This window comes from Dendrobates tinctorius, unplaced genomic scaffold (genome assembly GCF_039654945.1).
Source record: "Dendrobates tinctorius isolate UK_male_01 unplaced genomic scaffold, ASM3965494v1 ptg000046l, whole genome shotgun sequence".
Taxonomy (NCBI): Eukaryota; Metazoa; Chordata; class Amphibia; order Anura; family Dendrobatidae; genus Dendrobates; species Dendrobates tinctorius.
This window is the reverse complement of record NW_027361714.1, coordinates 32,966,945-32,992,934: the sequence shown is the minus strand read 5'-3', so window position 1 is coordinate 32,992,934 and position 25,990 is coordinate 32,966,945. Positions and strand designations below refer to the sequence as shown.

The following is a 25,990-nucleotide window of genomic DNA, read 5'->3' as shown; positions in this document are numbered from 1 at the left end:
AAGGTGCTCCAGTCCGTCGCTGGTGACAACCTCTCATTAGTGGTCAGTAGAGATGAACGACTTTGCCTTTTTTCGTGTCGAGTCGGGTTTCATGAAACCCGACTTTCTCAAAAGTCGGGTCGAACAAAATCGGCCGATTATCGTGAAAAGTCGAAGGCCGACTGAAACACGAAACCCAATGCAAGTCAATGGGGAAGCAAAGTCGGCACGGAGGACATTAAACACACCTACAGTGCCCATTTGAATGGCAAAAACATCAATTTTTATTACTGAAGCTTGTCAACCTTAATTTACTTCATAATAATAGTTACGCACTGAAAACTGGGGGTTATTTGGCTAAAGTTGTGGAGGGGTAGGGCTGGCTCCAGGTTTTCATGTGCAATGGGCCAATTAGGGCCCCTTTAACACATACCACAACTCATGATGCTCCGATACGGTAGAGAAATAGCGGTATAGTACAATGAAAAATACTTCACTTTTTACATCTCATGACTAATATCGATTTTAAATTCTCTAATAGCTCCAAAAACGAACAGTATATTACTCCATACAGTATTATGGGCACCGCAAAGTGCGCTATACAGAGTAATGAGGCCCATATATTTCTCCATACAGAATCATTGGTCCCATATAATGTTTGAAACAGTATATGATGAGCTCCACATAATGCTACAGTATATGTTGGTCCCCATGGATGAAGCTCCACTGTCTTATGGGCCCAAATAATGCTCCATATATAATGGGCCCCATTTCTAATGCTCCAGTGTATAATGGGCCCTGTAAATGCTGCTCCAGTGTCTGTTGTCCACCTTTGGAATGCTCCATTGTATGGTGGGCCCCATATATCATTCTCCAGAGTATAGTGCTCCCCAAAAATTGCTGTCCCAACAATGGAAACAATTAAATTAGTCTCCTCGCTAGGGAATCCCTGTACTAGTCTGAACTCCTCGTCGTCCCCATCTTCCATCTCACTGCACTTGGCTGTTTAGGCAGAGGGCGTACAGACGTGATGTCATTGCGCTCTCTGATCAGAATATCACTGTCAGGAAACGCGGAAGATGTCATGGCGGTGGAGCAGGGAGAGGTAAGTATTTCAACTTTGCAAGTGCTGTGATCCGGAGCAAGCAGGGGGGGCCCACTCGTTGGCGACGGCACTGGCACAGGGCCCCTCATAGTACGGCGGTGTGTGGTGGTGTGTCTGACGGCGGGTGGGTCCTTCCCCTCCCACCAGCAGAGACACTTTTGCGTACCTTAAGGGGCCCTGTGCCAATGCCATCGCCCATGAGTATGCCCCCCACCTGCTCAAGGAACCTGCACTTTCATCTGCACCTTCCTCTTTGTCACCTTGCAAGGTGGTATAGTATGCGGGAAGGGGAACCTCAGGGTCACATTCTAGCTGTGTAGAGTGTGAGGGGAATGTAGTGGTCTGGGTCAATGTACCAGCAGAATCATTTAGCAGTGGCTGGGCATCAGTGCACTTTTGGCGTCCCCAGGAGTACGGTTGCCACAGTGGCATTACCTTCCTCCTAGGGAGTGTGATGTCATGCTTGGGAGCAATGAAGGATCTCTCTAGCAGTTCAACCAACACACAACACTGCTATGAATGAGTCACCGTAGGAGACAAAAACAGAAATACTAGCTAAGTCCAGAAAACCAGAGAAGTTGGCAGCTATCGGATTGCAGACCCCTGAACCTATCAACAACAACTAGCAGTAGCCGTGGGGGGTTCCTACGGTGCCCTAGACCCCTCGATCACAGCCGGAGAACTACATAGCCTAAAGACAGAAAGGGAAATCTAAATTTCCCCAGAGCAGACCCCAAAGCAATAGGCAGCCCCCAACATATAATGACGGTGAAGCAAGATGAAAAAACACTCACACAGATAGAAAGATAGGCTGAGCAATGGATTGGGCCCAAGCTAACTAAATAGGACAGGATAGGAAAGCTGCTGTCTGCAATCCGCCAAAAACCCTATCAAAACAAGGGCCAACAGGCTGATAGCGAAAAAGGCCCTGAAGACGCTAGGCTTCAAAAAGACTATATATGCACTCAGGTATTTTCTGAAGACAGAGCAAAAAGGAATTCAACTCACCCCAGCAGGGAATGGCAGAAGTTCAGAGAAACAAGGCAAAACAAAACACAAATGCAAAAAGCAGTGCAGAAAACTTAGCTTTTGAGGAGCAGGAGTCAGACTGGTCTCCTAGAATCCCTCAGAGAGGTCACCAGCAAGGCAGAAGGGCATTGGCTGCCTTATATCCAGTCAGCAATTCCCGTCACCCAGTCATCATCATTATACCCAGGTGCTTGGTAATCAGCCTCACTACCTTCCTTCACCAGAAGAGGGAGTACATCAGACCTCAATGGTGAAGGGGAAAATGAACTCACAACAGTACCTCCCCCTTGAGGAGGGGTCACCGAACCCTCATCCACGCCACCAGGGCGATCAGAGTGAGCCCGATGAAAGGCACGCACCAATCTTTTGGCATGAATATCAGAGGCAGAGACCCAGGAATTATCCTCCTGACCATAACCCTTCCACTTAACAAAATACTGGAGAATCCGTCTAGCCAGACGGGAATCCAGTATCTTCTCTACCTCATATTCCATGTTACCTTCAAGCAATACGGGGTCCGGAGGTGCCACCCCAGGAACTACTGGTTCAACAAACCTCTTCAACAAGGACTTATGAAACACATTATGGATTTTAAATGTGACAGGAAGAGCCAAACGAAAAGAGACCGGATTAATAATCTCCAAAATCTTGTAAGGTCCAATAAATCTAGGCTTAAACTTAGGAGAAGCCACCTTCATAGCGATATTTTTTGATGATAACCAAACCATAGCACCAACCTTAAACTGGGGACCAATGGTCCTATGTCAGTTGGAAAACCGCTGGGCCTTTTCCTGGGAGAGAGATAACTTATCCACCACTTGGTCCCAGATCTGGTGCATTCTCTCCACCACAGTTTCATTACCTGGGCAGGCAGAAGACTCCACCTGCCCTGAAGAAAATCGAGGATGAAACCCAAAGTTACAAAAAAAAGGTGACATCAAAGTGGCAGAACTAGCTCTATTATTTAAAGCAAATTCGGCCAAGGGCAAAAATGAAACCCAATCATCCTGATCAGCGGAAATAAAACATCTCAAATACGACTCCAAGGTCTGGTTTGCTCTCTCCATCTGCCCATTGGTCTGATGGTGAAAAGCAGAGGAGAAGGACAACTGAATTCCCAGCTTGGAACAGAAAGTCCTCCAAAATCTAGACACAAACTGAACCCCTCTGTCAGATACAATGTTCTCAGGAATCCCGTGCAAGCGAACCACCTGTTGCAAAAACAGGGGCACCAACTCAGAGGAAGATGAACCATCTTAGAGAACCTATCACAAATCACCCAAATAACAGTCATTCTCTGAGAGACAGGCATATCAGAGATGAAATCCATTGAAATATGGGTCCATGGCCTCCTGGGGACCGGCAAAGGCATCAACAACCCACTAGAGCGAGAACAAGGTTTAGACCGGGAGCAAGTCCCACAGGACTGCACAAAATTCCTGACATCACGAGACAAGGCGGGCCACCAAAAAGACCGACTCACCAGATCTCTAGTACCAAAAATAACTGGATGACCAGCCAATGCAGAGCAATGAACTTCAGACATCACCCTGTTCTTCCACTGGTCAGGAACATACAACTTTCCCCTGAGACAAAGCTCAGGTTTGTCCTCCTGGAACTCTTCCAGAGCACGTCTCAAATCAGGCGAGATGGCAGAAAGAACTACCCTTTGCCTAAGATGGTAGCAGGCTTGGTCACCACAGGAGAATCAGCAAAGAAGCTCCTAGAGAGAGCATCAGCCTTGACATTCTTAGTGCCAGGAAGAAAAGAGACCACAAAATCAAAATGTGTAAAAAACAAGGCCCGCCTAGCCTGTCTAGGGTTCAAGCGTATGGCCGACTCCAGGTAAATCAAATTCTTGTGGTCAGTGAGGACTACGACTTGATGTTTAGCTCCCTCCAACCAATGTCTCCACTCCTCAAATGCCCATTTCATCGCTAACAGTTCCCGATTCCCCACATCATAATTACGTTCAGATGGAGAGAACTTTTGGGAAAAGAAAGCACAGGGATTCATTTTAGATGTCACAGGATCCTTTTGGGACAAAGCAGCTCCTGCAACAATATCAGAAGCGTCCACCTCTACCTGGAACGGGAGTGAGACATCAGGTTGCCGCAAAACTGGGGCAGAAGTGAATCTTCGCTTCAGCTCCTGAAAGGAAAAAACAGCCTCCGGAGACCAATTCAACACATCAGCACCCTTCTTAGTCAGATCAGTCAATGGCTTGGCAATACTAGAAAATTTTGCTATAAATTTCCGATAAAAATTAGCAAAACCCAAAAACTTCTGGAGGGCCTTCAAAAAAGTGGGCTGAACCCAATCATAAATGGCCTGTACCTTGGCCAGATCCATTTCAATAGTTGACGGAGACAAAATAAATCCCAAAAAAGAAATCCTCTGTACCCCAAAAAGGCATTTCGATCCTTTGACATACAGGGAATTCTCCCTCAAGATTCGGAACACAGTCCGAACATGTTTCACATGAGAATCCCAATCCTTGGAGAAGATCAAAATATCATCCAGATAGATAATAAAAAATTTAACCACAAAGTCTCGGAAAATGTCGTTCATGAAGCACTGGAAGACAGAAGGGGCATTAGTGAGCCCAAAAGGCATCACCAGGTACTCAAAATGTCCCTCCGGAGTATTAAAAGCCGTCTTCCATTCATCCCCATGCTTAATGCGGATAAGATTATACGCCCCCCTGAGGTCAAGCTTGGTAAACCAGCAAGCACCTTTAACTCTGGAGAATACATCCAAAATCAGGGGTAATGGATACTGATATTTAATAGTAATTTTGTTGAGGGCACGATAATCAATACAAGGCCTTAATGAACCATCCTTTTTGGCCACGAAAAAAAACCCAGCACCTAAGGGTGAAGAGGATGGTCTAATATGACCCTGCTCCAACGCCTCCTTAATATAGGATCGCATAGCCTCGTGCTCGGGTACAGATAAATTGAAGAGCCGACCCTTGGGAAATTTACACCCCGAGCTCAGTTCAATTGCACAGTCATAACTCCTATGAGGAGGCAAAGACGCAGACTCATTCTCACTAAATACATCATAAAAGTCCGCCAAATAGTCAGGAACATCATGCGACTGAGGAGAGGTGGAAAAAACAGGAGCCTCACTAAGGGCACACCGACAACACCAACTCACCACAGACACAGATTTCCAATCCAAAACTGGATTATGAATTAGCAACCAGGGAAGCCCCAGAACAATTGTATCATGCAAATTATGCAACACCAAAAATATGCAACTTTCTTGATGGTCTAGGGCGACCCGCATGACCACCTGGGTCCAAAACTGAGGTTTATTTTTTGCCAAAGGAGTGGCATCAATCCCTCTCAAAGGGATAGGCGTCCGCAGAGGTGTCATCGGAAATCCACAACGTTTAGCAAAATCCAAGTCCATTAGGTCCAGGGCTGATCCCGAATCCACAAAAGCCTTGGCAGAAAATGTGGACAGGGAGCATATCAGAGTAATTGCCAGAAGAAACTTAGGTTGAACACCACCCACAGAAAATGTGTGTGCAAAACGTTTCTCTCGTTTAGGACAGACAGAAATAATATGCGAGGCATCTCCACAAAAAAAACACAGCTTATTACGCCTTCTGAACTCCTGACGTTGCTCCCTGGACAAAACTCTATCACATTGCATAGGTTCAGACACTTGTTCATCAGGTGGCAACACCTCTCGTGCAGTCCTGCGCTCACGTAAACGCCGATCAACCTGAATGGCTAATGACATAGAATCGTCAAGACCAGAGGGAACAGGAAATCCCACCATAGTATCTTTTACGGCTTCTGACAAACCCTTCCGAAAGAGAGCTGCCAAGGCATTATCATTCCAGGTAGTAAGGACCGCCCACTTTCGGAATTTTTGAAAGTACAATTCTGCAGAATCTCGACCCTGGCTCAATGCCAACAGGGTCTTTTCAGCCTGATCAATAGCATTAGGTTCGTCATACAACAACCCCAAGGCTTGAAAAAATGCGTTCACATTAGTCAGAATAGGATCATCTGGTTTCAAAGAAAACGCCCAATCCTGGGGATCGCCACGCAGCAAAGAGATGACAATTTTAACCTGCTGCACAGTGCTCCCTGACGAGTTAGGCTTCAAGGCAAAAAATAAGTTACAATTATTTTTGAAATTCAAAAATTTAGACCGATCCCCAAAAATCACATCAGGAGTAGGGATCTTTGGTTCAGCAGCATGTGAATGAGCAAGGTAGGCGGAAATTCCCCGCACTTCCGCAGTGAGCTGCTCCACACGATCAGACAATTGCTTTATCTCCATTGAGAGACAAAAAAAAATTCCCCCTACGGCCTCAGAGATATAGAGGAAAAAATATACATACTTTTTTTTTTTTTTTACAATTCTTTCCTGCTATTGAGTACCCTAGGATCTGCGGTATGGCTGGTGATTCTGTTATGAATGAGTCACCGTAGGAGGCAAAAACAGAAATACTAGCTAAGTCCAGAAAACCAGAGAAGTTGGCAGCTATCGGATTGCAGACCCCTGAACCTATCAACAACAACTAGCAGTAGCCGTGGGGGGTTCCTACAGTGCCCTAGACTCCTCGATCACAGCTGGAGAACTACATAGCCTAAAGACAGAAAGGGAAATCTAAACTGCCCCAGAGCAGACCCCAAAGCAATAGGCAGCCCCAACATATAATGACGGTGAAGCAAGATGAAAAAACACTCACACAGAAAGATAGGCTGAGCAAATGATGGGGCCCAAGCTAACTAAATAGGACAGGATAGGAAAGCTGCTGTCTGCAATACACCAAAAACCCTATCAAAACAAGGGCCAACAGGCTGATAGGGAAAAAGGCCCTGAAGACGCTAGGCTGCAAAAAGACTATATCAGCACTCAGGTATTTTCTGAAGACAGAGCAAAAAGGAATTCAACTCACCCCAGCAGGGAATGGCAGAAATTCAGAAAAACAAGGCAAAACAAAACAAAACACAAATGCAAAAAGCAGTGCAGAAAACTTAGCTTTTGAGGAGCAGGAATCAGACTGGTCTCCTAGAATCCCTCAGAGAGGTCACGAGCAAGGCAGAAGGGCGTCGGCTGCCTTATATCCAGTCAGCAATTCCCATCACCCAGTCATCATCATCATACCCAGATGCTTGGTAATCAGCCTCACTACCTTCCTTCACCAGAAGAGGGAGTTCATCAGACCTCAATGGTGAAGGGAAAATGAACTCACAACACAACACATTTCCCACTCCAGGCCAGCAGGGAGACCTCTGAACCTGACTGCTGAGGAGCTGCTCTCTGTGGTCGGGAGGAGGTAAGTTAGGGCACTCTGTGCAGGGAAGAGGAAGTGTGTGGACGTGAGAAGGGGAGCTGGAGGATGAGCAGAGTTTAGGCTCACTCCTAGCTGGAGCACATGGTCCGGATTCCGGTCTCCGAGTTTGTAGGGACACTGACGTTCCTGCAGACGAAACCGGAGGAAGTAGCAGTTGTAAATGCTCTGTACCCAACTAAGGCTCGGAGGCCCCAGCATCGACGTGTGGGAGCCAGAAGGAAATGGCTACGGCTGTCTGCCATACGAGAAAGTTCCAAAAGAGACTCAACAGGGGGAACTTCATTGAACTCAGCACTGCGAATACCTCAGATAAGCGCTAGAATGGAGGCCACACTACCTATCTGCAGAGAGAGAATTCCAAATTGGCTTCCAGGCTGACCAACTCCTTCTCCATCTGTACTCTGGGTCCTGGACAGCACTTACCAAGTACAGGTAAAGGAACTGCATGACTGTGTCTGTCATCTTTCTCCTGCGCCTGGCGCACGGCTCTGCTACATCCTGCACTGCACACCATTTACCAACTCTTTCATCTGCCCTGCAACTACGGCCCTACCTGTGCAGGGCTTCTACATCTTAGCTGCACCACAACATCTGTCCCAGAGAAGCGACACTGCAGCGCTGGTCAATCTAATCAGAAACCACAGGTGGCGTCACGTATCATTCACCTATAAACGTAATTCACCCCTTTGCATTTACGCCCAGGGCCACGGAACGGGTCACCACCACCGTGACAAATCCCTGTGAGACACCTGCCCTATACCAATTAACCCCACTGCCCTCGCTGGCCACCCACACTCCATGTCTGATTCATCTTGGACTTGGGAATTCATGATTTGACTTGATAACCCAGGCATGGTATGATAGAAAGAGCTACATGGACTAATGTGAAGTGTGGCCTGCTGCATCATTCACTTTTGGTGGGGTGAAGGACACAAGGAAAGGGGTTCTTCCTGACCAGGAGCCAGTACTTGATGACTCAGTGCTTGCATTTTTTGAAACTTCAGAAGAGGAGGGCATATTTGCTGGAGTCTGTTTCGGCAATGTAAGCCAAAACCAGTTCCTCATGCTCTGCCTTTAAAAGCGGTTAACCTACTCCCAGAAAAGGTAGCCTTCCAGGCATTCCAGAGCCAGACCATGACACAGGCTCAACACCTCCTGCCTTAGCTGCTATTGTGCTTTTGCCACTACCAGCAGATGCACCACCACCATCAGAACCAGCTGGCAACCCCACGTCCGCGTCCGCGGCCTCTTCCACCAAACTTCAAAATTTTGCAGAAAATAGGCCCAAAATAACATCAGATATATGGCACTGTATCAGAAGCGTACAGCTCTATTCAAAGGATAATTGTCAATCTCCCTATATATTCCATCAGTCAAACAGAGACGCTCACAGGCTCAGTATGAATTAGACAAGAATATAAAAATTAGACAAAGTGTACAGTATCATCAGATAGCAGGTATATATAGTATAGTTTAAACATTCTAAATCTCCGTAGATATTTGAGGAGGCACACACAGACACTCAAAGGCTCAGTATTGGATTACAACACAATCTAAAAAGCCGTAAAACGGTAATGGATCTCAAGAGTACAGCAGTACACAGTGTAGGTGTCATGGTTGTCAATTTCAGTATTTATTTCCACAGTCAGAAAATAACTCTCACTTGGTCAGCTTGGATTAGACCAGAATAAAACAAGCAGTAAATGGGTAATGTATCCCAAGCGCAGAGCTGTATACAGTGTTGGTGTAATTTTTAAATGTACATCTAAATTGTAGGAGTAACCCATGGACACTCACACGCTCAGGATGGATCACACCACAATATAACAAGAAGATCTGCAAGAAATAATCACACATGTGGGACAATGTTCCAGGTGTCAATGATACACTTAGAGTGTTAATTGGAGGAGGACTTCCTGGCAGAAGGGTACAGTATCACCAGATACCAGGTATATATAGCATAGTTTAAACATTAACAATGTACTTCTATATATCAGGAGAAGTGTTGAGCCACCCCGCTAGTGTTTTGGTTCGTCGCACAGGAGGCAAGTTCGTCGAATGTTCGTCGCACAGGAGGCAAGTTCGTCGAATGTTCGTGGAACGGTCGAAGAACACCGTCGAACCCCATTGAAAACAATGGCAGGCAAACACAAACACATACAAACACATAGAAAACAATTACAAAACACCTTTAAAGGTGTCCTAAAGCAGACAAAATGCTCAGAAGACAAAAATAACATATGGAAAATGGCAACTACATTTAGAAAAGAGGTGGAGGAGTAAAAGGAGGAGGTGGAGGAGACACAGATATAGGCTTGTCATGCCCTTATGAAGTCAAGAAAGGCTGGAATAAAAATGTAAAATACAAACCAAAAAAAAATAAAATTCTGAAATCGAACACGATCATATACCGTCGGACTGCCCACCAATAAATGATGGCAACTGCCGATGGGGCGGCATTATTCCCACGAACCTCCAAAATGCATCCATGAAGGCAAAGTGTTTGGTTTCCGGGGGCTGTATGATTGCAAAGCTGAAACTTAAAGGAATGTCCAAAAGGGCACCACCAGGAGTGGAGCCTGTGGCTTAATTGGACTCCACTCGGGAAACCACAACCATACAAGCTACAGATAAGATGCACAGATTGCAAGCTTTGTCGTTTCTGTGTGTGGTGTGGTATGCCGTTTGTAGTTGTGCTAGCGATTTCTCAGCTTTATTCCGTTAATGACCAAGACTCCAGCATGCCCCCGCGGTACGCGTCAAGCTTACTAGAGGGATACGCGAGGCTCTTGCACGCGAGATCGAGCAATAACAGGTCTATCATTGCCTAACATGTCCGGGGCTGCATGCGCGCTACACTGAAAGGACCAGCTTTTGTCGCTTACAGGTGCTGATAACCCGCTGAACACCGTTAGTGATGGGGATCTGGGATTCCAATTATTCCCCGCGAACAATGATTTCCCAGTAAGTGCAGGTCAACCGCAATTACGGAATTAGGCCTAACCGGCATTCCTGACAAAATGAAAAAATTACGTGTCCAAACCACAGGTGCTGTAGCTTGCTTAACAGCTCGGCAGCCGTTCTCAGGCCCAGTATGGATTCAACAACATTGTAGAAAGTTGATAAAGTACAGTTTCACCGGATAACACGTATATATAGCATAGTTTACACATTAAAAACCTATGTCTATAGATCAGGAGGCAGGCTCAGACGGTCTCAGGCCCAGTATGGATTAGACGTGATTGGACAAAGGTGAGAAAGGGTACATTATCACTGGATAGCAGGTATATATAGCATTGTTTAAACATTTAAAATCTCCGCGTTCTCAGTATGGATTAGACAACAATCTAAAAAGTAGAAAAAAGGAAATGTTTTTGAAGCGTACACCAGTATACACTTTCGGTGGTATTTTTAAATCTTCATATATATTTCCGTCTCAGTAAGACAGTCCAGCCTCTCCGACATAGAAAATGAGATGCATACAATTACTGACATAAAGTCTAGTGATTGCAGAAATCTAGGAATTAAGAATCACGGGAAAAACTTCCGTCACAATTCTCAGAGGCGATGCTGACCCTCAATTAATTTGTGTGTGGAGACAGCGAAAACATAACTTTGTGAAGAAAGTGTTGCTGTATCGCAGTACCGTTGATCCCATCAGCGTTACTCATCTCCATCAAATTTTTATCACAGGGAGAGATGTAAACATGTTGCTCACTGCCTATCATGATCTGTCACGTAACTTTGGAGTGCAAAAGACAGAAGCCACAGGCCGTAGGCGATTCTATTTGATTGGCATGAGAGGGCACATTTAAAAATGTGCGCCGGAATGTCACGCGTCTGTGAGTAGGAAAACTGTGAAATCTGATGATAAACCATCACTGCTTGTCATTGTGAGTCGACGTCCATAAGAAATGGAAGCCATTGATCATCTGAAGCTTGAGCCCGGCCAGCGGGACAGGGCATAGCTACGTCTTAACCATCATCTATCAGTTCAACAAATTTGTAGTGGCAGTCCCAGTGAAGGATTTGACAGTCCAGACTACACAGTGGAGGAGAAGGGAGAGGTAAACATTGCAAATGCTGGGGCCCTGCCCAAGCAAGGGGGCACACTCGTGGTTGTTGGTACTGGCACTGGGCCCCTCATAGTACGGCGGTGTGTCTGATGGCGGGTGTGCACCCCCACCGTCTGAGACACTCGATTGCACTATGAGGGACCCTGTGCTAGTGCCCATGCCCAAGAGTCGGCCCACCCACCTGTCCAGGGCAACGACACTCGCGCGGTTGGGTGCGCTAGGTGGTGACCCCGGCCATGGGGGGGAGGCAGCCCAGTTAGGGAGGTTTACAAAATGGCATATGTTGATGTTGGACATTCAGCTGCTGCAAAAGACGAAATTGGGCAAGTGCGAGGAAGAGGAAGACCAAAGCAAGTCATTTTTCTGGCAACCTAGGTGTCATCAGGGGAAGGTGGGACAAAATCCTTGGAAACCTATGCATGGTTCATATTAATGAAGGTTAGATCATCCACATTTTGGGTCGACAGACGGGTCCTTTTTTCTGTCAGGATTGATCCAGCTGCACTGAAGACTCTTTCTGATACCACACTTGCAGCTGGGCAAGCGAGCTCCTGTAACTCATATTGTGCCAATTCAGGCCAGGTGTCCAGTTTAGCTGCCCAATAGTCAAATGGGAATAACCTGTGAGGGAGAACATCGATATGGGAGGAAAAGTAGTTAGTAACCATACTTGACAAGTGCTGTCTCCTGTCACTTTCAATCGATGCAGTATTACAGTCGTGTGAGCGGGACTTGAAAAATCAGTCCACAACATGGTTATGAAACCCCTTCTGATGTGTGCACCACGAACACCTCTTCCAAGCTGCCCCCGGCCCCTACGACTCGTGTGAGAACCATCACTGCTGCTGTGTGCTGGGAATGCCTCAACCAACCGGTTTACCAGAGTTGCTTGTTTGTTAGCCAATATTAGGTCAAGATTCTCCTGTGGCATTATGTTTTGGAATTTGCCTTTATAGTGTGGATCCAGGATGCTGGCCAACCAGTAGTCATCATCGTTCACCATTTTGGCAATGCGGGGGTCCCTTTTTAGGATCTGCAAGGCATAATCTGACATGTGGCCAATGTTCCCCGTGTCAATGATGCACTGCGAGTGCTGGGTGGAGGAGCACTTTCTGGCAAATCCACATCTCTCCAGTCACGCACAAACCCTGTACCAGACCTTGCCACGCCAACATTTTCTCTTGCCCCACGAGAAGCATCCTCCTCCCCTAAATAATCATCCCCATCATCATCCTCCTCCTCCTCCTCTTCTTCCTCCACCTCGTCCAGGAGAGGTCCCGGAGCAGACAATGGCTGACTGTCATCAAAGCTTCCCTCCTCCTCTTCCTCCTCATCTACCTTGGCTGCAGACGCCTGCTCCTTAATGTACGTCAAAGTTTGCATGAGCAGACGCATAAGTGGGATGCTCATGCTTAAGATGGCATCATCTGCGTTTACCAGCCGTGTGCATTCCTCAAAGCACTGAATGACTTTACAGAGGTCTTTCAGCTTCGACCACTGCACACCTGTCAACTCCATGTCTGCCCTCAAAGTGCCTGCCCGTGTATCCTCCCACAAATGCATTATGGCCTGCCTCTGTTTGCACAGCCGCTCAGCCATGTGCAGGGTGGAGTTCCACCTTGTTGCAACGTCGATAATTAGGCGGTGCTTGGGAAGGTGGAGCAATCGCTGCATCTTCTGCATACAACTGGAGTGTACCGGCGACCGGCGGATGTGCGAGCACAGTCTTCGAACCTTATGGAGCAGGCCTGTTAACTCCGGATAATTATTGAGCAAGCACTGCACCACCAGGTTCAAGGTGTCAGCCAAGCAAGGTATGTATCTGAGTTTTGAAAGGGCTTTGGCTGCCACAAAATTCCGGCCATTATCACTAACTACCTTGCCTGCCTCAAGATGTAGACTGCCCAGCCATGACTCAGTTTGTCGCTGAAAGTAGTCGGCCAGAACCTCCGCGGTGTGTCTGTCACCCAAACACATCATCTGCAACACAGCCTGCTGACGCTTTCCACTAGCTGATCGATAGGGGGACACCTCGTGTGCAACACTGGCAGCTGCGGATGGAGTGCTCGTGCGACTGCGCTCTGTGGATGAGCTTTCACTTCTGGAGGAGGAGGAGGGTCGAACGTCTACAGCCAACTGTTTCCTATACCGTGGGCTAGGCAGCACTGTCCCACCACCGCTGTCCCCTGTGGACCCTGCATCCACCACATTAACCCAGTGCGCAGTGATGGACACATAACGGCCCTGGCCATGCCTGCTGGACCATGCATCAGTTGTGAGGTGCACCTTTCCACTCACTGATTGCTTGAGTGCATGGACAATGCGGTCTTTCACATGAAGGTGGAGGGCTGGGATGCCTTTGCAAGAAAAGAAGTGGCGACTGGGTAGGTCATAGCATGGTACTGCGTAGGCCATGAGTTCGTGGAAAGCTGCGCTTTCAACCAACCGGTAGGGCATCATCTCTAACAAGATTAGTTTGGCAATGTGGGTGTTCAAACCCAGTGTACACTGATGAGAGGATGGGTACTTTCTTGTCCTACTCATAGTCTCTGGTAAGGTGAGCTGGACTTGAGAGATGCATAATGGTGGAACTAGCGGTGGACATGGCGGACTGAGAGAGGGTTGATGACAGTGATGGAGTTGATGTTCTTTCTGATGGCCTAGATTCAGTCTTTCGTTGATATAACATTGTGATTCCCTGACTGCTTTGGCCTTGCGACGACACCTCAACATTTGCTGCTGGTGGTGTGCTAACCAGTGGGCTTACAGTGGGGGAAACAATGTAGCGTTGCTGACTACTTTCTTTGGGAACAGATGCACATGTGGTACGTGAGGTTTGGTAGTCCGTCCACGCTTGCAAGTGCATGGTGTTTAAATGTCTAAGCATGGTATTCAAATTTCTCAGCTTTTTCCCTCGGCAAAAGGTCTTTGCGCACTTCTTACAGATAACCTTTGCCTGATCATTAGGATTTTGTTCAAAAAAGTGCCACACTGCACTCTTCCTACTATGGAAGACATTGTGAGGCCTTGCACGCTGTTCTATTTTGACCGTCTGGCCCAGCAGTTCTGCAACTCTTTTGCTTTTTGTAACCCATTTTTGGACTGCTCCGGGCCTGCCAGATAACCGCTGTTGTGATGTCGATCCTTGCTGCGGATGCTCCTCCTCTTCTGAGCTATTGGCAGCGGCACCCTCTTCCCCCAATGGATGCCAGTCTGGGTCAACAACTGGGTCATCCATCACCTCCTCTTCAGTTGTCATGTGCACCTTCCTCTGTGTTACCATGAGTGAATGTACCAGCAGATAAATCTAGCAGTGGCTGTGCATCAGTGCACTCCATGTCAGATTCATCTTGGACTGGGGAATTCACGATTTGACTTGATAAACCAGGCATGGCATGAGAAAAGAGCTCCATGGAGTAATCTGTAGTGTGGCCTGCCGCATCCTTAACTTTTGGTAGGGGTGAAGGACACAAGGAAAGGTGTTGTTCCTGACCAGGAGCCTCCACTGACGACGCAGTGCTTTTATTTTTTGAAACTTCAGAAGAGGAGGCGATAGAGCTGGAGACTGTGTCAGCAATGTAAGCCAAAACTTGTTCCTGAAGCTCCGGCTTTAGAAGCGGTTTACCTACTCCCAGAAAAGGGAACCTATGAGGCCTTGTGGAGCCAGACAATGATGCCAGCTCACCACCTCCTGCCTTAGGTGCTATTGTGCTTTTGCCACAACCAGCAGAAGCACCACCACCAACACCACCATCAGGACCAGCAACCCCCGCCCACTTCCACGGCCTCTTCCACCATACTTCTTCATTTTTTTTAAAAAGGTACCCAAAATAACAGCTATATGGTACTGTAAAACAAGGTAAAGGGTCCATAGAGTATTGGTGAGAATTTGAATCTCACTGTAGATTGGAGGACGCTGAACTATTGTCTCAGGCCCAGTATAGATTACACCGCAATGTGACAGGCAGAAATTGGCTGGTGTATGAGAAGGGAAAAGCTGTATATAGTATTGGCGAGAATTTGAATCTCACTGTAGATTGGAAGACGCTGAACTATTGTCTCAGGCCCGGTAGAGATTACATCGCAATGTGACAGGCAGAAATTGTCTGGTGTATGAGAAGGCAGAAGCTGTATATAGTATTGGTGAGAATTTGAATCTCACTGTAGATTGGAGGACGCTGAACTATTGTCTCAGGCCCAGGACAGATTACACCGCAATGTGACTGGCAGAAATTGCCTAGTGTATGACTAACTACAAGGTGTATATACTGTAGAATTGGGCAGAATTGGAATCTCCCTATAGTGTAGGTCTGTAAGAATGGACAAACTCCTCGGCTTTTTCTTACAGAGACACACAGATAGCTTCAATTTGACCGCTGAACTATTGTCTCTGGCCCAGGACAGATTACACCGAAATGTGACAGGCAGAAATTTCCTAGTATATGACTAACTACAAGGTGTATATAGAATTGGGCAGAATTGGAATTTCCCTAGAGTGTAGGTCTGTAAGAATGGACAAACTCCTCTGCTTTTTCTTACAGAGTCACACACAGATAGCTTCAATTTGGCCGCTGAACTATTGTCTCTGGCCCAGGACAGATTACACCACAATGTGACAGGCAGAAATTGCCTAGTGTATGACTAACTACAAGGTGTATATAGAATTGGGCAGAATTGGAATCTCCCTAGAGTGTAGGTCTGTAAGAACGGACAAACTCCTCGGCTTTTTCTTACAGAGTCACACACAGATAGCTTCAATTTGGCCGTGATAACAGCCGGTACACGGTACTGTGTGAGGAGCATACACTGCTGTACGGTGTGTGAAAAAATGAATGCTCAGTAACTCACAAGGACAAAACAATAAAAGTTGGATTGCTTTGAAAAAATCAGTTTGCTCAGCAGTGTGAAAACAGCAATGCAGCTATCAGGGAGCCTTAAAAAGCAGCCTAATAACCAACAGAGCTGATGCACCAAAATATAGCCTCCCCTTGCACTGCACAGTAACTGGTGTATTGTACAGGCAAAATCGCTAGCAGCAGAAGTAGTTTTTGGTATCTTCTTCCCTGCCTAACGCTCTCCCTACAGAATCAGCAGCAGCAGCAGCTCTCCCTATTCTGAGATCAGCATAAGTAACATGGCGGTCGGCGTGCACGCCCTTTTATACCCCCTGTGACACCACACAAAGCATGCCAATCACTTGCATGCCCTTCACAAACATGGTGGTAATTGCTGCCTATGTCATCACGTTGCCCACAATGTCCGTTCTTCCTGATTGACTGAAAAAGGGTGCAAAGGCATCTTTTGAAATGGGACTTTGGCGCGATGGTCGCCGACCTCGTGGCCGACCTCACGCTAAGGTCGGGTTTCGTTTCATGAAACCCGACTTTGGCGAAAGTCGGCGACTTTTGAATTTTTTCGACCTGTTTTGCTCAACTCTAGTGGTCAGCGGTCAGCTGCTCAGGTCATCAAGCGAACCCAGATTGGTCCACTAGCAAGGTCCTGGCATACTGGGATCTATAAAAGGATCTCACAGCCACACGGCCGTGCGCTAGTATAGACCATGTGGTGTGTGTTGTATGCACATATGATTTTCTGGTGACTGACTCATTATGAAACCCCTTCCCTTGGTATGCATGAGTTGCTCAGCCCTGTCAGTTAGTGCCTAGGCTGATAGTGCAGGTAGGAGGCAGAGTCAGTGCCTAGCATCGGCGCCAAGTAGTGGCATCACTTGTGCGATGCCGTGCGCACTGTGGGTCCAGTCAGACTCGAGTCCCCGCATTCTCAGGGTTGAGCCTAGAGATCTCACTCGTGCCATATCAGCTGATTACGTAGTTGCTGCAGCTCTGTGACGTAACAGTGTTTGCCACTGTTCACACTGGGTGACATCTAACCCGCGTGTTTTCGGTGTTCAACCGCTATCTTGTTCCGCCATTGCTTAGGAGCAGGTTCCATCTCTGCACGGTGGACCCTGGGTTGTGAACTCACCTTATTATTAAATATCATTTGGTGCGTTCCATCAACCCTAACACGTCTAGCCACACGAATGTGTGGAGGGAAGGATTTGTTTTAAAATAGGATCCACTTGAAGAATTTTCCTGTATAATTGCTGTTAAGTCACGTCATTCTGTACAATAAGTGAAAATAAAGTATACTTGTTCACTTCCCTTCTTTAAAGCCTTGTTGCACTTGCCATATGGTAGATTATTTCTTGTAGCACTAAAAGCTCTTTTATAGCCACATCTAATAGTCTTGTTCCTGTAACCTCTTTGTTAAAATCTGTGTACCAGATCTGCAGAATGCTTTTCAAAGGTTAGATCATCGAAAACAAATTCTCCTCACCCTAAGAAACTGTCCAATGGGAATACCCTTGATCATACAATTAGGGTGGGAGGAATCTGCCGAAAGAAATGAATTTGTTGCCGTTCACTTCCTGTATATATCAGTATGTAAAACACCTTGTGTTGAGGCAGTAATCTTAATGTCAAGAAACTCAAGTGACCTGCCTGATTTGAAGGACAACTTGATATTCTGATCAATAGAGTGTAATTTTTTTATAAGGTTTTCCAATTGTCCTACAGTCCCTTCTCAAATAAAAAACACATCGTCTATGTATCTTATCCAGTTATTGACTCTCTCAATCTATTCTATTATTTCTAAACACTGTTTTTCAGTGATTACTTTGTATCTCCGTTCATACTGCACCCACACACACAAGTGATACACCACTTGAAAGGTAAACTTGCCCCCTTCAGCAAGAAAATAGCCAAACAAACCACACATCCACGATTTGATCACAAAATACAGTTTAAACATTAATTTTCATAAACCTGCAGTAAGGAAAAATGACCTGCAGGTGGCACCACAGTACCCCAAAGCACACTACCACAAAGTTGCTTGGGCTGGTTTCACACTTGCGTTTTTTTGCGCTGTTTTTAGCGCAAAAAAGCATGCGATTTTTTTTCCCTATCATTTACATGGGTGCACATACACACGTTTGTATGTGCATGCTTTTTTTGTAGTGTGCGCTCGGGTGCACAAATTGCATCCTGTTGCATTTTTTGTGCGTCCGACTTGCCCCCAAAAAACGCATGTGCACGCAATGCATTTTTTTTTACAGCCAAACACCCATTATAGTCTATGGGTGCGCATACATGGCATGGTAATGCGCACGCATGTGCAAAAAAGCATGCTTTTAAAAAAAAAATGCACCCAAACCCGCACACAAACGCATGATGCTTTTTATGTGCGTTTGCACTGCGCACGGTGCGCAGTGCAAAAAAAGCAAGTGTGAAAGTAGCCTTACAGACATCACAAACAAATTCAAACATTTGACTTGGGGGCTTTTCAGCTTGCCGAACTGCTTGCCCAGCCTATTTTAGCCAAATTGGAGAATTGCACACTTCACTGCAGGTGAGGCACAAATGCAAACACATTTGTAAACATGCACTGCCTATTGAATTGCACACTTGCTCCGTTCATACTCCACCCACACAAACAAATGATACACCATTTGAAAGGTCAAATTACCTGCAGGTGGCAGCACACCACCCCAAAGCACACTACCACAAAGCTGCTTACAGACATCACAAACAAATCCAAACATTTGCCTTGGGGTGCTTGCCCAGTCTATTTCAGGCACATTGGAGGATTGCAAGTGTGAAAGTAGCCTTACAGACATCACAAACAAATTCAAACATTTGACTTGGGGGCTTTTCAGCTTGCCGAACTGCTTGCCCAGCCTATTTTAGCCAAATTGGAGAATTGCAAACTTCACTGCAGGTGAGTCACATATGCAAACACATTTGTATACATGCACTGCTTTTTTGGTGACTACTTTGCCACACACACACAAATGGTGAGTCACATATGCAAACACATTTGTAAACATGCACTGCTTTTTCGCTGATTAATTCACCCCACACACACAAATGATACAACATTTGAAAGGTAAGCTTGCTCCCTTCAGCAAGAAAAGAGCCAAACAAATGACACATTCACGATTTTATAACTAAATACAGTTTTAACATTCATTTTCATAAACCTGCAGAAAGACACAATGACCTGCAGGTGGCACCTCAACGGGAAGACATTTTTTGGTCTCTACTTATCAAACCAATTTATTGTATTGCCAATCTACAAATATAAATACCTGTCTGTGTTCATCACCTCATGAAATACATTTACATTTGCCCAACTGGCTTTTTCTGAAATTGCCTGTGCCCCAGACGACCAATTTGCGAAAATTTCACACCAGTCAAGCTAGTATCTGGAATTACTTCCCCTTGAAAGATGTTATGTTCCCAAGCCCCCATAAACAGATTTGCATAAGATGAGACACACAATGCCTTGCAACTGGAGAAAGGTATGGGAGTTAAAGGTAAACACATTATGATCTATTCTATTATTTCTAAACACTGTTTTTCAGTGATTACTTTGTATCTCCGTTCATACTGCACCCACACACAAAAATGATACACCATTTGAAAGGTAAACTGGCCCCTTTCAGCAAGAAAATAGCCAAACAAAACACACATCCACGATTTGATCACAAAATACAGTTTAAACATTAATTTTCATAAACCTGTAGTAAGGAAAAATGACCTGCAGGTGGCACCTCAACTGGAAGACATTTTTTGGCCTTTACTTAGCAAACCAATTTATTGTATTATGAATCTACATATATAAATACCTGTCTGTGTTCATCATCTCATGAAATACATTTACATTTGACCAGCTTGCTTTTTCTGAAATTGCCTGCGCCCCCTACGAATAATGTGTGAAAATTTTGCACGGGCCAAGCTAGTATAGTAAAAATTCCAATAATTTGATAATCTGGTCCGCTAGAGATTTCTCAATGTTGCTTAAAGCAAAAACCATGCGACTTTTTTGAACCATCTTGATGTCAGATAGATGTATATAACAATTCAATGTCTGCTGTAACCATAATTATTTCATTATCAAGATGTAGTTGGTCAATTTTCTGCAAAGCCATGGTTGTAACCCTGATATAGGATGGGAGGGACATCACTAAAGGTTTCACAAAATGATCAACAATATCTGCTATGATCTCACATAATCCTCCATTGCCAGCGACTATGGGGTGACCCGGAGGATCACTGGGATTTCTGTGCATTTTGGGAAGCAAATAAAAAGTTGGCAACCTCAGGTGATCTTTAGACACTGTGTCCAACAGCTTTTAATTAATAATTCTTTCAATGTAAGCCTTTTCTAGAATACCCGTCAATCCCATCTGAAAAGAAGATAGAGGGTTGAAAGTTAGTTTTTTGTAACACTTACCATCAGACAATAGTTTGTATGCCTGTTTCTAATACATCTCAGATAGCCAAATCACCACGTTGGCAGCTTTATCTGCTTGTTTGACCAGGACATCATTCCGTGATTTCAATTCTTGTAAGGCTAATTTTTCTTTTTGACCAAGGTTAGAAAAATATTTACAATATTCAGCCAGTGATTCTTTATCTGAGGAAACAAGTTTGGTAAGAATTTCGACAGCTTTGCTTTTGAGATCAGTATGTTAGTATATGGATATTGATTATGGTAGTCTGACTATGGTCTTTTGATGGATTGTGATTTACATACTGTAGATGGGCTTATATTGGTCACTTTGATGTATAATTGAGTTTATGATGGAATCCCCCCCTTTTTGTAGTTACATCCAACCTATTTTCCTTATACTTATCTATTACCTTTATTACCTGTTATTCGTGGCCATTTACCTCTTGATTATATTCAACATACTAAATTACTATTATTGTATGTGGCTCTCCTCTTCTGAGGCACTCTGCTTGTTTTAAGTTTGTTTGTATTTTAATAACTATTAATAAAATTTCACCTTTTATCATGGATCTCTTCTTTGTATCTAGAATTATCGTGGGGCAGCACGGTGACTCAGTGGTTAGCACTGCATCCTTGCAGAGCTGGGGTCCTGGGTTCAAATCCCACCAAGGACAACATCTGTAAGGAGTTTGTATGTACTCCCCGTGTATGCGTGGGTCTCCTCCAGGTTCTCCGGTTTCCACCCACATTCCAAAGACATACTGATAGGGATTCTAGATTGTGAGTCACATTGGGGACAGTGCCAATAACGTTTGTATAGCACAGTGGAATTAATGGTGCTGTATAAATGAGTAAAATAAATAAAATACCAGAATTCGTGGTTATGTTTGACTTGATGTGCCATTTTTGTACATTTGTGGACACCCTTGTGCTAAATCATTATCTTGTTGTAAAAGTTTATTAAAGTTTCAAAGGATCAAAACATCACTATTTGGTCGCAAACAAGTCTCACTGTTTGAATTTCTTCTAAATGTACCCTTTACTAAAATAAAAATCTACACTTTATTTGAAATATAGCGTGTGCAGTGAATATCCCTCTTAATGAATTTAGTTCATCTTATCCCAACGCGCCTCCTCATTAAGACTGATGTGAACAATGCCAGCCTTAATGAATCAGCCCCTTAGTCTTCCCTTGCTGGAAGACCGTAATTTATATTATACAAGAATTTTCATTTTTACATGATATTTCTGTTAAATCAATGCAAAAATTGCTGCTTCCTCTGTAAAGGCTGTTCAGTGTTCTGGCACATTTCATAATATTTCTGCGGAACATGTAATAGATTGTTTCAGTGTCTGACAGCTTTAGCTGAAATATTTACTTTAATTTCTTTAAGTTTAACAAAACATACTGTATATACAGTATCTTCAGAACATAAAGAATTATTGTGTTTTTTATGTCTGTGAACTGTGTAAGATTTAGCTGTTTTAATAAACATTATATACAAAATATCAGTGCTGAAACACAGAACTGCCTTTCTACACTTTAGCTTTCATCGTACAAACACAGGTAGAAAATGCATTACTAGTAATTAGTAATGTTCTGTCCTCACTAAATGAAGCAGAATTCATGTAGCTATACAGGCAGATAAATCGCTACACCAGGTCCAATAAGGAGACTGTAGTTGAATCTGTGTTTTATTGAACGTGATGGTATATTGATGTGCGGTGAAACTGCAAGCAAAACATGATATATACATCAGTCAGTACGGGGTACATCAGGGATACATATTATACATAATACATTATACATCAACATCTGCACTAATAGCTAACCAGGGGACAGACTAGTTAACCAGGCTAATGTGAGACAAGAATTAGATGCAGGAAGCATAAATACATACCAGCAATGCTATCACAAGGGGAGAAGAGAAATGAGATGTGTTATGAATGGGTCACCGAGGAGAAAAAAACAAAACTAGCTAAGTCACAGAAAACCAGAGAGGTTGGTAATTGCAGATCCCTTATCTTACCACACAAATAGCAGTAGCCGTGGAGCATGCTTACGATGTTCCTAAATGCCTCATCACGGCCAGAGGACTAAATAAGCCTAAAGCAAGAAAAGGGAAATCTAACTGCCCCAGAGCAGACCCCAAAAGAATAGATAGCCCCCACACATGTATTGGCGGTGAAACAAGATGAAGGCACAAACACAGGCAGGAAAATAGGCTGAGCAAATGATGGGGCCCAAACGAACTAGACAGGAAAGGAAAGACACTGTCTGCAACCTGCAAAAAAACATACAAAAATAATATCCAACACTTCTGATAGGAAAATTAACCCTGAAGTCACTAAAAAAAAACTGAATAGACCAACAAAATCAAATGTGAACATTAGCAGAAAAACTTAGCTTTAGATGACTGGAACAGAGCTGAAAACCAAGAGCTGACAAGCCAGAAGGAATCACCAGCAACTGAATAGGGCGTTGTCTGTCTTAAATCCAATCTGAGACTCCTGAGATACAATCGTCATGCTCATTCTCAGGTGGCAGATCTCCACCGATCAAATCAGCCTCTCTACCTCCTGTTACCATCAGAGGGAGTCTGGAAGGAGAACTCACAACTGGTGAACCAGAGAATGAACTCACAACAGAGATGCTTCCTGAATGCAGGCAGAAAAAAAATGGAGAACTGGAGGGAAATGGAGGCCAAACTAACCATAATCATTTGCAAAGGCTACCAGGATGCATTGCAACCTTACCATAATGCACTGCAAAAGCTTACCAGAATGCACTGCAAAGGAAGGAAAAGTACAAGCAAAGTGAAAGTAAAACACAATAACACTACGGGTATGACTCTGGTCACCAGAGGGAGCCAAAAACACTGAAAACGTTAACAAGCAGATAATCGAGGATTACAAATCAGATGTTGTAGACAGAACAAGTAAATTAACAAAAATACCTTAAAAATTCAAAGAAAAGTAATTTCTTGGTTGGATCTGTCACCAAATTTTCAATTACAAACTGCAAATGTTAATAATAGATGAGTGGGTTCTGATATGACTCATTAAAATGAGCAGTTCAGTTGGGTTGCACGTTCAGCAGCTGAGCCTGTATAATACCCGGCAGATGCTGACTGAATGCCATCTACTGCTGTTATCCCCTTAAATGCTGCTGTCTATCTGTGATGATCACGGGTTCAAGTTCCCTAACACAACAAAAAAAATAAAATATATATTACATCATTTTGCGGGAATCCCTTCCCAACCACAACAGAAATTTACGTCAAATGTCAGGAAGGGGTTAATTAATTTTACATTTTCATCAATTAGCCTTTAAGGATGCAGCCATATCACATGTTCACTTTTTATTTCTTTACTTGTCATGGAGGAAAGGGTGCGTGATTTGAGTTTTAACCCCTCAATGACCACCAATGCGAAACATTACAGAGTTATTGCAACATAAAATGACACTGGTCAGAATTTAAAATTTTGTCCTGGTCACTAAGGGGGCTTAATTTAAGTCATTGTGATCATGTAGGTGCAAGAGCTGTGCCCACACATTTGGCGCAGGGAGTGCGGTCTAAGTAATACTTATGCTCAGACCCAGCTGTCACTGCCAGGAGCGTTGCCCATTTAATCCCCTAATACCACAATCGACAGGGATTGCAGCATTTAGAGCAGAGTTCCCCAACTCCAGTCCTCAAGGCCCATCAACAGATCATGTTTTCAGGATTTCCTTTGTATTGCTCAGGTGATAATTGCTTCACCTGTGCAATACAAAAGAAATCCTGAAAACATGACCTGTTGGTGGGCCTTGAGGACTGGAGTTGGGGAACCCTGATTTAGAGGACTGGGAGAGGGAGTGGGTGTTAGCACCACACCTGATCCCTGCTCTGAAAGGCAGGGTCTCCGGCATGTTGCTTCACTCACCCGCGCTGTGGTCTGTTCCTTTCTTCCTCATGCTTTGCATTCTCCCAGCAGTGCTCCCGCCCTCTTAAAGGGTTATTTCGTGCACTTGCTATTTCCTCCCTAGCCAATGGTTGAGAGGTATTATGTATATATAGCTTCCTCTCCACTGGGGAGGTGCCTGACCAAACTTTCTGTTTTGCAGTCTAAGTTGTGTGAGGTTGCAGATCAGTCCCTGCTGCACCCTAGTGCAAATCCTGCCTGCTGCACTCTGGTGAAAATCCTGCCTGCTGAACTCTGGTGCATAACTGAACTGCTGCACTCAGGTGCAAATACTGCCTGCTGCACTCTGGTGCAAATCCTGCCTGCTGTACTCTAGTGCAAATCTTGCCTGCTGCACTCTAGTGAAAATCCTGCCTGCTACACTCTGGTGTAAGCCCTGCCCGCTGCACTCGGATGCAAACACTGCCTGCTGCACTCTGATACAAACTCTCTCTGCTGCACTCTGGTGCAAACTCTGCTGCACTTTGATGCGAACTCTGTCTGCTGCACTCTGATGTGAACTCTGTCTGCTGCATTCTGATGTGAACTATGTCTGCTGCATTCTAATACAATCTCTGCCAGCTGCTTCCTCCAGTCTGTTCTCTGGGTTAAGCTGCTGAGCGTCCATTGGTCTGTCCTGGAGTGGCACCTGGCATTCATCGGGAGCCAAGTCTAACCTCACCATCAGAGGCTCTAGTGAATAGTCAGATGTTTGCTTAGTCACACCCCTCCAGGCTCTCCACGGTCCATACCACAGTGGTTCTACAAACCATATCCATAACAATTTGCTCAGGACCCCGGTTTCTGCCAGTTCGGACCATGTACCAGGAGCTTTGCCGACTGAAAGATGCACAGGAAGAGCTGTCCATACAAGTTACAGTCGATATCCACTAAGTTGGAGGCCTTAAACATCCCTCCAGAGTCCCAGGATGTACAATCAGCCATGTCTTCTCCAGAGACTTCCGAGACAGTTTGCCTAGTTCAATATTCAGGTCCCCGACTCACAGCTTCGCCACGTTTTGGTGGCAATCTAAAGCTCTGCCTCGGGTCCATCAATCAGTGCCGGCTACATTTTGAACTTTTCCCGTACCATTTACTGCAGGATCGAGCAAAAGTGGTGTTCCTTATGTCGCACCTTGGAGGTGAGGCCCTGGCGTGGTTGAACCCATTATGGGAGAGAGAGGATCCGATCATCTCCAATTTGCCTGCATTCTTGGAAGCTTTTCTCAAAGT

The 25,990-nt window shown here is 44.9% G+C and overlaps 1 long non-coding RNA gene across 1 annotated transcript in view; it reads right to left on the bottom strand.

The window, feature by feature from the left end:
- LOC141089612 (uncharacterized) overlaps nt 1–25,990 on the bottom strand; it is a 226,842-nt gene that overhangs the window by 4,911 nt on the left and 195,941 nt on the right. The window contains exon 3 of the long non-coding RNA XR_012232346.1: nt 20,813–20,995. This is a non-coding gene — a long non-coding RNA (uncharacterized lncRNA). The remainder of the gene's footprint in view (nt 1–20,812; nt 20,996–25,990) is intronic.